We start from the raw sequence: 11,779 nt of genomic DNA, 5'->3' as shown, positions 1-11,779 counted from the left end.
ACCAGAGAGCCATTCAAATCATCCTCCCGGGGATGCCCTCTCCCAGAGAGTGATGGGAACAGCTGCCAGTACAGGGGCTGCAGCTGTTGTACGATCCCTGTAAGGGTCCCTGGTTCACCCCACCACACACATACACACACATATACACACATACACTAACACATATACACACATTCTCACACACACCCTTCGCAAATTATCATTACTAAAATTAGCAATCATATTTTAGCTGTCATCCAGAACTGCAGAGATGTTTGTTTGTTTAATCTTTCCCTCTCTGCATGAGGGAATGTGGTCCTTACCTCCAGGTGAGGACCTCAAATTGCAGTATTGGCAACTCCTAAAAGCCTATGGGAAATGGGAAATAGCAGATTCCTTTTTAGACTAACTGAATCAGACCTGGAATTTTTTTTAAGATTTACTTTTTTCAGAATTATTTATTTATTTCGTGTGTATACAGTGTGCTGTCTGCAAGTCTGCCTGCAGACTAGAAGAGGGCATCAGATCATACTATAGATGGTTGTGAGCCACCGTGTAGTTGTTGGGAATTGAACTCAGGACCTTTGGAAAAGCGGGCAGTGCTCTTAACCTCTGAGCCCTCTCTCCATCCCGACTTTATTGTTTTTATTTATGTGTATGTGTGAGTATCCCCCTGGCATTCTGAGTGAATACCATGTATGTGCCCACAGAGGCCAGAAAAGGACTCCAATCCCTTAGAGCTGGAGTTAACAGGTGGTTGTGAGCTCCCCAACATGATGCTGGGAACAGAATGTGGGTCCTCTGGAAAAGCAGCTTCTGAGCCTTCTCTGTGGTCCCCAGAATCTACCTATGAACCCTGACCCTGAGGTATCCTTCCATCCCCAGTACTGGAATACAGTACAGATTCTTGTCCCGGCTCAAAATGAACAACAGAAAGGACTACATGAGGTAAAACTGTCTCTACCCTCCACTTCCTCTTCTCTAAAACATTGCATTGGTGACCCCCCCAAAAAAAATGGTGATCCAGTGAGAAAAGGTGCCTGCCACCAAGCCTGATGACCTAAATCCAATCTCCACATGGTAAAGGGAGAGAGCCGGCTCCCACAAATTGTCCTCTGACCTGCGCACACCGTGGTGTGCACCTCCTTCACTTAATTAGAGCCGGGCGGTGGTGGTGGTGCACGCCTTTAATCCCAGAACTTGGAGGCAGAGGCAGGAGGATCTCTGTGAGTTGAAAGCCAGCCTGGTCTACAGAATGAGTTCCAGGACAGCCAGGACTGTTTTGTAGAGAAACCCTGTCCCGAAAAACAAAACAAGCAAACAAACAAATACTTAAATGTAAAATAAATAAATAAAAGATTGTATTGCCAACTGGCAAGATGACTCAGTGGGTAGAGGCATTTGCCACCAACCCCGAGAACCTGAGTTCCACTCTCCAATTGGCTAAATAAAATTTAACTCTCCAAACTGCTGATAGAGCTCAATGAACCCTTGGGCACTAGGCTAGCACTTGTCCCTTTTATCCAATTATCCACAATAAGGAAATGACAAGCCTTCAGATTTCCATCCTGTTTGAGGTGAACTGCGCCGGGGCAATAATAGGCCATTGAGACAAAGGAAACCCGGTCTAAAGAAAGAAGCTGGAGAACCTGGTCAACTTTCTCTTTCTGGGAGTGACTGACCTTGTCTTGGAAACTAGAAAGAGTTCATCTGCAGGTTCTACATGATTCTGGGAAATGCTCCCATCCCTTTCTCTCCTTGAGTTCTCGAAGGTGTGTGTTCCTGACAATACTGTGTCCCACAATATAAAATGCTCCTGTTGTGGCTCCAATCTGACCTCGAATTTGCATGTTGCAGCTGTTGAGGTGGTACAGGCCTTCATGAAGGTGAGGTGGCCAGGCTCTTTACTCTCAGATCCCCCCGGGTGTGAAGGTGGAGTGGGGAGAGGGTCTGAGATAGGGAGAGCCACCATTGAGACCTTCGGGGTGATACAGGACAGAGGTGCAGGAAGCCCTTGGCACTCCAGCATCTCTGGCCTGATGGAAGCCACTTGAGAGACTTGAGAATGTCATACCGTTCAGTCAACAGAATGCTCGCCTAGAGTGCACGGAGTCCTGGGGTAGATTGCTGGCACCTCGTACATAAGACATGGGGCACGCCTGTGATCCCAGTGCTCTGAGGTGCCGGGGAGGGGGCACGGTAAGACCTCAAGGTCATCCTCAGCTACAACTTGAGTTCAAGGACACACATTTCATAGGTCTGCAAGATAGTTCATTTCATGTTCTCAGGACTCTTTCCTGAGAAATAAAATGTTAGTCTTTCCTTTTGCTTGTTTAAGGGTTTGTTTTATTTTTTAAAGATGTTTTTGTTATTTTTATGTGTCTTTGTCTGCAAGTATGTATGTCTACCATGTGCATGCCTGGTGACCAAAGAGGCCAGAGGAGGGTGTTGGATGCTGTAGTGAGAGCGGTGTGGCTGCGTTCCCGCCCAGCTCCCGCACGGCTAGCTTTATACCCAAAAATAATTACACAGAAACTGTATTCTTTTAAACACTGCTTGGCCCATTAGCTCTAGCCTCTTACTGGCTAACTCTCACATCTTGATTAACCCATTTCTATTAATGAATGTAGCACCACGAGATGGTGGCTTACCAGGAGGGATCTTGATCTGCATTCATCTTGTAGAGGAGAGCTATAGCGTCTGCTTCACTTCCCTTCTTCCCAGCATTCTGTTCTGTCTACTCCAACCACCTATGTTCTATCAGGCCAAGCAGTTTCTTTACTAATTAACCAATGAAAGCAACAGATAGACAGATGACCCTCCTCCATAAGGATGCCTTAGGACTGGAATCACAGGCCACTGTGAGCCAGCGTGTGGGTGGGGAATAACTAAACAAGGTCCGCTGGAAGAGTAGCCAGTGTTCTTAGCTGCTGAGCCTCTCTCCAGCCTCAGTTTTTTGTTTTTGTTTTGTTTTTTTGAAACAGGGTCTCATGAGCCCAGGTTGACCTCATACTTGCTGTGTAGCCAAACATGACCTTGAATTGCTAATCCTCCTGTCTCTACCTCCTCTGTGCTAGGATTACACATGTGTCATCCCACCCACTGCATGTTACAATGGAGGTTCTTGGTAGTACACGCCTGAAATCACAGCACTGCACTCAGGAGGGAGATGGAGACAGAAGGATCACAAGTTCAAGATTGGGGCTAGAGAGATGGCTCGGCAGGTTAAGAGTGCATTCTTCTCTTCCAGAGGACTTGAGTGAGTTCCCACCCTCTTCGTGTATGGTGTGTGTGTGTGTGTGTGTGTGTGTGTGTGTGTGTGTGTGCATACACACAGGTCAACATCAATGGTTGCTCCTCAGGTGTCTGTGTGGGTATGTGTACATAAATTCAAAGAGGCCAAAAGAGTGCATCAGATGTCCTGGATCTGGAGTTACAGGTGGTTGTGAGCCTTCTGATGTGGGTGCTGGGAACTGAACTCAGGTCCTCTGTAAGACCTGAGTTGCACCCTACCCCAGTTTTTAAAGATGCTTTGTATTACATTGTATTTGTGTGTACATATGACTGTCCGTGTCTGTGTGTCTGCATTTGTGCAGATGCCCAGAGAGGCCACAAGGTTGTGTCAGATCTCTTGGGGCTGGAGTTACAGCATTTGTGAGCTGTAGATTCTAGGATCTAAATTCCGGTCCCTGACAAAGCAATAAGTGCTCTTACCCACTGAGCCCCCTCTACAGGTCCAATCTTGTTCATTTATTTGTTAATTTTTGACAGTGTCTCACTATGTGGACCCCAGCTGACTTGGAACTTACCGTGTGGACCAAGCTGCCCTCGAATGCCTAGAGCTCCACCCACCTGCAGCTGACTCTCACAGGCCGGGATTGCAGCCGTGCACGACCACACCCGGTGTATATGGTATTACGGATTGAACCCAGGGTTGTGTGCATGCTAGGCAGGCATTCTACCAACAGAACCACATCCAGCCCCTCATTTAACTGGCCTTTCTCAAGCGTCTCAGTGAACCTATTATCAGAAGATAACCCACACTCAAATCTCAGCCCTAGGCACTCAGGCTTGGAGACACTCCATAAGATGCAGAGGGATGGACTCGCCACTTGCTCGCTGTGCTCTTTCCCAGCCCCCTCTCCTCGGGAGCTCACCTGCTCAGCCCATCCATCATCCATTTGTCCAATAAATATAATCTGAGCCTTCCAGTGCCAGGGGCCAGAGACCTAGAGATGAACCAAACCACATCCCTGCCCTGAAGGATCTTGCCGCTTCAAAGCGCCGTACAAAGAGAAAGCGGTAATTATTATTTTGAGCCATAATTATGGTGGTGCTCCGAAGAGGCTGGGGAGCTTTAAGAAGGCATGAACTGTGTTTGCTGCCAAAGGAATTCTCACCCTGGGGCCTGGGAAGTCAGAAAGGAACCCCTTTCCTAGAGTCTTCACTTCTTCGAAGGGCAGGTCCGTCACTGGGATCAGGGACTGAGGGCAGTGGCAGTGGTGTCCCTGATGGGGGGTACTTGCCTGGGCTGCAGAGAGCAGTGACATGCACATCATATTGGTAAACTGTCATGTGCTATTTGTGCTATTTGACTGAGAAGCAGTCCCGGGAAAGTGGGGTTTCCCTCCCCCCAATTCAGACCCGTGTATGCTCCTCTCCAAATGTCCTCAAAAGCCTGAGGACAGGCTGTTCCCCAGCTCTGATAAGAAGAGACTAGCACAGCGCCAACAGCCTGAGTGAGAACACGGTGTCCTAGAGAACGGCCAGAAGTCGCCCACAGACGCCCGTCCTCGTGTTCGTCTGTCTACGTGTACGTCCTCGTGTTCGTGTGCGTCTACGTGTACGTCCTCATGTTTGTGTGCGTCTATGTGTACGTCCTCGTGTTCGTGTGCGTCTACGTGTACGTCCTCGTGTTCGTGTGTGTCTACGGTGGGAAAGGGAAGCCAGAACGGGAAGTTTAACCATAGGAATTAAGCCTTGGATGGAAAGCTCAGCCATGAAGAGGCAGCTCTGGGGCTAAAGAGACAGGATCCGTGGTTAACTAAAAGTAACTTACATTCTTTTTTTTTCCCCCAAAGAATGGCTAAAATGGCTGAGGTGGGCGGGTGTGGTGGCAAATGTGGTATTTTTAACACTCTGGAGGAAAAGACAAAGGATTAAGTTCAAGGTTAGCTTGGGATACACAGCAAGATCAAGGCCAGCCCGGTTTTTAAAGCAAGAACTTTCTCAGAGAGGGGAGAGAAAGGGGGTGGAGGTGGGGGAACGCCAGTGTGAAGCGTCATGTCAGGTGTAGTTAACCCACCACCCCACAAAGGACTTGGGATCCTCCCCTCCCCTCTAATGTCCTGACTATCACAGGGGCTTCCTGGCCCCCAGATGGCTCCCACAGATTTTTCATGTGTGTACTTGTGTGCACTCATCCCCTGTGTGTGTTGGAGGAGGGGGTGTCCATGAATGCCAGCAGAGGCTGGTTGGTCCTCTGGAGCTGAACTTACAGGTAGTTATCAGCAGCCTGATATGGCTGTCAGGAACCAGACCTGTGTCCTCTGCAACAGCACATGGCGATTTTTCTCTTGGGCTGTTGTTGGGGGACAGTCCATCCTCAGACACTGGAAGACACCTTCTTTCCTTCCTTCCTTCCTCCCTTCCTCCCTTCCTCCCTTCCTCCCTCCCTCCCTCCCTCCCTCCCTCCCTTCCTTCCTTCCTCTACCTTCTTCCTCCCTCTCTCTCTCTCTCTTCTCTTTCTTTCTGTACCCAATAGTTTTATGTTAATTTGACACAATCTAAAGTCATCTGAGGGAGAACCTCATGTAAGAAAATGCCTCCATAAAGGAAAGGGAGTAGAAAAAATATGTAGCTCAATAAAAACAATTTAAAAAGGAACACTAATAATTAAGAAAAAAACAGAAAGGAAAATGCCTCTGTAAGATTGGGATTGTAGACAGGCCTATAGAGAATTTTCTTAATTAGTGATTGGTGGGGGAGTGTCTAGCCCATTGTGGGTGGTGCACTGGTACTCCTGGGGGTCTATAATAAAGCAGACTGAGCAAGCCATGAGGAGCCAGGCAGTAAGCAGCAGCCCTCATGGCATCGGCAACAGCTCCTGTCCTGACTTCCTTTGGGGATGGACGATGACTTGGAAGTGTAAAGCAAACAAACCCTTTCCTCCTAACTTGCCTTTTTGTCATGGCGTTTCATCGCAGCAGTAGAAACCCTAAGTCAAGAACTGTACGTTCTTAAACATTGAGTCATTGCTCCAGCCACATGGCTGTCAGCCTCTAGTGTCACTTTGCAGGACAATATTTTCTTTTTGATGATCTCATTTTCATAGTGGAAGAAACAGTTCCAAAAACCCCACTAGCAAACCCATCCAAGGCACCCAAACACATGAGCAAGGACTCTGGGGTATCTGAATTGGCTTTAGACCATAAATATCCACCTCTTATTGGGCCTTTTTCTTTTTTTATGGATCTCTTCAGTTTATTGTATGAAAGCTATCTATTAGATTATGTTAAAAGTGGACGACTGGGGGCTGAAGAGACGGCTCAGTGGTTAAGAGCCCTGCTATTCTTGCAGAGGACTGGGGTTCAGTTCTCAGCACCCACATCATGGTGGCTCACGGTCACCTGTTACTCCAGTCCCAGGGGTTCCAACACCCTCTTCTGACTTCCTCCAGTACAGACTCATATATACTAAAATAAACCTTTAAAAAACATCTGTCCCATGGTTGTCTGGGCTGTGAGGTTTTTAAACCTATGACGATGGATAGAAGGGAAGCTTTAGCGGTTGCAATGACAGCCTCACTTGAGCTTGCGGACATACAGACCTTCAGCTAGCTCATGGTTCTTAGCTGGTACAGCTCTGTCGGGAACTGGCATGTGTTCTGGTGCTGGTCAGCCTGAATTCCTTCCTCATCCCTGGATGGCCAACCACAGTGCCCCTGCAGGCAAACTTCTTCAACACCTTCCTGAGTGTCCTTCAGCACAGTCATCAGCGACCCTTGGATCTTCCCCTGTTCTCCGATGAATTATTGCATTTACATAGATGTACAGACTCCTCAGTAGCAGCAGAAAGCAGGCCATCTTCAGTTGTACCAGCAGAGGGGTGGGAAAGGTAACAGACATATGCCATAACACCTTAACTTCAGTGGGAGCAGCCTGCTGAAGGCAGGCAGGTGCTGGAGAAGTCTGGGTCGGGGCAAGAGAGGGTCAGAAAGCAAGGGCACTAGAGAAGGCAGCTAAGTCCTCAGCCATGGCTCAGTGACAAGAACTGCATCTCATTTTTCTTTCTTCTTTCTTTTGGGAACTGAACACAGGATGGGTTGCATGTTAGGTAGAGGGTCTACCACTGAGCCACACCCCAGCCCTCACTGGGGGATTCTAGGCAGGGGCTCTACCACTGAGCCACACCCCCAGCCCCTCACTGGATGATTCTAGGCAGGTGCCCTAACAGTGCACCAGGTCCCCAGACCCTCACTGGTACATGTTCTGCTGATGAGCTATGTATAACCTCTGCTCTCTTTTGTGTTGTGTGATGTATGAATGTGTTTGTGTGGGTGTGTGCACGTGTGTCATGTTCAGAGACAGGTGTCAGATGTCTTCGACAATTTCTGTTCGTCTTGTTTTAAGGGTTTGTTTTTTTATTTGTAACTACACATCTAGATATGCATGTATGCATGTGAATTTCAGGTACCTGAGGTCAGAGGTCAGATGTGTCAGATTTGCCTGGAGCTGCAGTTACAGGTGGTTGGGAGCTACATGAAATGGATGCTGGGACCTGAACTCAGTCCTCTGCAAGAGCAGTCTGTGCTCTTAACTGCTGAGCCATCCCTCCAGCTCCAGTCACCCTAGGTTTTGAGACAGTGTCCCTGACTCAGCTGGGCTGGCAGGGCTGTGAGCCCCGGAATGCAACTGTCTTCATCTCTCTAGCTCTGGGATTACAGACTGTGTCACTGTGACTTGCTTTCAAGTGCTGGGGACCCCAACTCACACCCTCACGCAGGCACCTCATTGACAGAGCCATTGTGCTCTGTCTCCAAAAAGCTTCTTTTCCTTCCCACATTTGATCTCAGCCAAGAGGCCAACTAGCAATCTTTTTTTACCCCTTGTTCTGGAACAGGTCTCAATAGCTTGCCCAGGCTAGCCTGGAATTTACTGTGTAGCTCAGGCTGACCTACACCACCAGCTCTAGCTGCTTCTCCTCCTCCTCCTCCTTCTCCTCTTCTGTTTAGCTTTGGAGCCAGTCCTGGAACTCCCTCTGTAGACCAGGCAGGCCTCAAACTCACAGAGATCCTCCTATTTCTGCCTCCCAAGTGCTGGGATCAAAGGTGTGCACCACCACTGACCAGGCCTTTATTAATCTAACTATTAATTATTAAATTTTAATCTCCATCCTAATTCTCTGAATGCCAAATATTTCTGCGCAGGTGTGTGGGTTCACGCGGGTCTGAGAAATGGAGACTCAGAGACACTGAGAATGAACTTAGCCTCCGCGGCTGCAGGGGGCTCAGTCTCTGAACCGAAGCCCTTGCCTTATTTTTTCTTGCATTTTAGCTAGACAATTTCCATATCTCAAAACAAACTGATAGAAGCTTCCAACTATACAATGCTAGGTACAAATACCTGATTCGTGAGGTACCACGGCAAAACCGGGTTTCCTCTGAACTAAGTTTTGCATAGGCTTTGTATCCACGGGAAACTCTGAGTCAAGATTCACACAGGACAACTAAAGGGTTTGTAACTCAAAGGAAGGCCTGGGGGCTGTGTGAAAAGTCCAGAGCAGGGCCAGTATAACCCTGCGGGCTTTCATGACTAGTAGAGGTTACTTCCTATCCTTTTGGCACCAGGCTACCTGGACACTCTACCACACCTACGTCCCTGATGAAGATGATGGCGAAGGAGTCAGCTAGGAGGCTCACTGGGTAGAGGTACTTTCTGCTAGGTGTACCTGAGGTCTATCCCCAAGACTCACATGGCAGAAAGGAAAATGTTCAAGGTCAACCTGGGTTACCTGGTGAGTTTCAGGCCAATCAGGGCTACATGCGACCCTGTTTCAAAAACACAACACCATCTTGAAGCAAATTGTTGGACACTGTAGGAGCCAGCCGTGATAGGCTAAACAGAAACAGACCACCCAAGGAAGTTCTTTACTTCCAACCATTATCACCTGTCAGAGTAGGACTCAGCCATCCATAAGTTTAATGGAGGCCTGAGTCTCAGTAGTTTACTCTAAGTTTACTCTGAGTTTACCTGGTTGCAGGAAGGACCACAAACTGAGATAGCCCGAGCACCATCCAAGAACAGACCATGCAAAGGAAATGCCTAACGTTCCAACCGTTTTAGATAGTATCATCTGCCAGCACACTCACACTGACAAATGTCAGTCAATCAGGGGTCCTGAACCTCAGAAACGCCTCACCCCCACCTTTACTATTATAAAAACCCAACTCTAACTGAGCTGGGGTCTCTCCGATTATTCCAATATGTTGTACACATGGAGAGATCAAGTTGACAAACTTGTATAAAATAAAGGCTCTTTGCTTTTACATACGGGACTCGGTCTCCTTGTTGGTTTGGGAGGACTTTGTGAATCTGAGTTTCTGAATCAGTGGCTCTGAGGACTGGGCCAGCATTGCATGTGTGCTACACTCCCAGGTGACACTCTGTGTCAATGGCAGCATCAGATTTTGACAAACCACTCTTAGTAATGTACACGAGCAAGTCTCTCTTACAGAATCCCACACTCACGCTATTGAGTTGGGTCCACGGGGGTTGTGCAAAGATGGGGGCAGACCACTGAAATAAACCAGAAGCAAACTTTATTCCAGGAAAAAAAAATTAAAAATAAATCTCCACAGGGCACAAAAAGCTCATCAGCTAGCTGAGAATACAGTCAGAGTCCGGGCTTGTAAGGCTGTGGCAAAGGACGGCTTCCGAACCCCACCTTTTTTCGAAACAGGGTTTCTTCGTAGCTTTTGGTTCCTGTCCTGGAACTAGCTCTTGTAGACCAGGCTGGCCTCGAACTCACAGAGATCCGCCTGCCTCTGCCTCCCTAGTGCTGGGATTAAAGGCGTGTGCCACCACCGCCCGGCTCGAACCCCACCTTTTTATAGTAAGGATTAGGCAATAACAAAAGAATTTTTACAATCTCAAGGTAAAACTCAGATACAATTTCTACAAACGGGTTTTTTCGGTTAAGCCGGTGGTTTGTATTTGGCCCATTGTTTCTCTCTGGTGCTTGCTGATGGTGTTTACCGGAGCCTTGCACTCCCGATACTGCCACTTTTGCATAGCAGGGAAGGAAAAGGGACAACGTAAAACCAAAGAGTCAAAAGTCACGTACATGCCGTCATTTAAGAGTTAACTCAGCTCACATCAATTGCTGGTCATGAGTGGCCGGGGGGTTATCTTAGGGCTAATTCTCAGTGTGCAGAGCTGACCCTCAGTTTCTAGAAGGATGTTTTGGTCTTGTAAACACAGTAGCCAGTTGTAAAGCAAAGTAGCCCACTGTTACTAGTTAATCCATAAGCTGCTGACAACCTGCTCTCATTCTCCTAGGCTTACAACTTTGTATTTATTTATTTATACATTTTTATTTTTGGAATCTACATTTCTATAATCTTATTTTTGGACTCTTTATTGAGTATCTTACTTTCTTCTGAGCTGGAGTATTTTTCTCTTAACTGTTATGTCTATATAAAAGTATCTTTATTAAACCTCAATTCTGGCCAGGTGGGGCCACACACCTTTAATCCCAGGACTCAGGAGGTAGAGGCAGGAGGATCTCTTTGAGTTCGAGGCTGGCCTGGTCTACAGAGTGAGTTCCAGGATAGTCTCCAAAGCTACAGAGAAACCCTGTCTTGAAAACCAAACCAAAACAATACAACAACAACAACAACAACAAACAACTCTAGAGAGGGGCTGGGAGAGCATGAATATAGACAGGTGACCCGTGCGTTGGTGCAGGGAGGGAGTGGAGAAAGAGGTGCTGGGCTGCAGGCCCGTGTGAACCTCACACCCAGTCTATAGGCATCTGGCCAAGCGGGAAGCGGAGGCAGAAATATTTCTCCTAATCTATTGGCTCTGTTCTCGTGCCCTAGCCCAGGCCTGCAGCTTCTGAGGACCGTTTCGTTCACTTCAGCCTGCTTCTGCTGATGTGAACAAAGACCCTGTCCCTGCAACAGGATCTTGGATCTGAAAGAGTCAGACATGTGGGGTGGCTTATGGGAGAAACTCAACTGTGTCTGTTGGAAGGTTTCAAACAGACAAGCTAAAGTCCTCTCCACGTCTAAAGGATCCCTCTCATGCGTGGATAAGTCCTTTCCATGTCTAAAGGATCCCCCTCATGTGTGGATAAGCAAAATGTTGTGTATCCATATGATGGGATCTTAGTTAGTCCTGTTCTTTGTGGTGTGGGATGAGTTCAGAGGACTTTTTTAAAAAGGTTTATTTATTTATCATGTATTCAGTGTTCTGCCTGCATGTCTGCCTGCACCATACAAGAAGGCACCAGACCTCATTACAGATGGTTGTGAGCCACCATGTGGGTGCTGGGAACTGAACTCAGGACCTCCAGAAGAACAGTTAGTGCTCTTAACCTCTGAGGCATCTCTCCAGTCCCTAGAGTTCAGAGTCTGAGCATATTAAGCTTTCTGATACCAAACTATGTCCCCAGACTTTATTGTTATTTTTAATTGGGTGGCTGGAGATATGGGTAAGTAGTTATTAGTGTTTGCTGTTCTTAAAGATGATACCCACACATCTATATAAATTAATTTTTTTGTTGTTTTTTTCAAGAT

The sequence above is a fragment of the Chionomys nivalis genome, chromosome 2, assembly GCF_950005125.1.
Source record: "Chionomys nivalis chromosome 2, mChiNiv1.1, whole genome shotgun sequence".
Classification (NCBI taxonomy): Eukaryota; Metazoa; Chordata; class Mammalia; order Rodentia; family Cricetidae; genus Chionomys; species Chionomys nivalis.
This window is presented reverse-complemented; position numbering follows the sequence as displayed.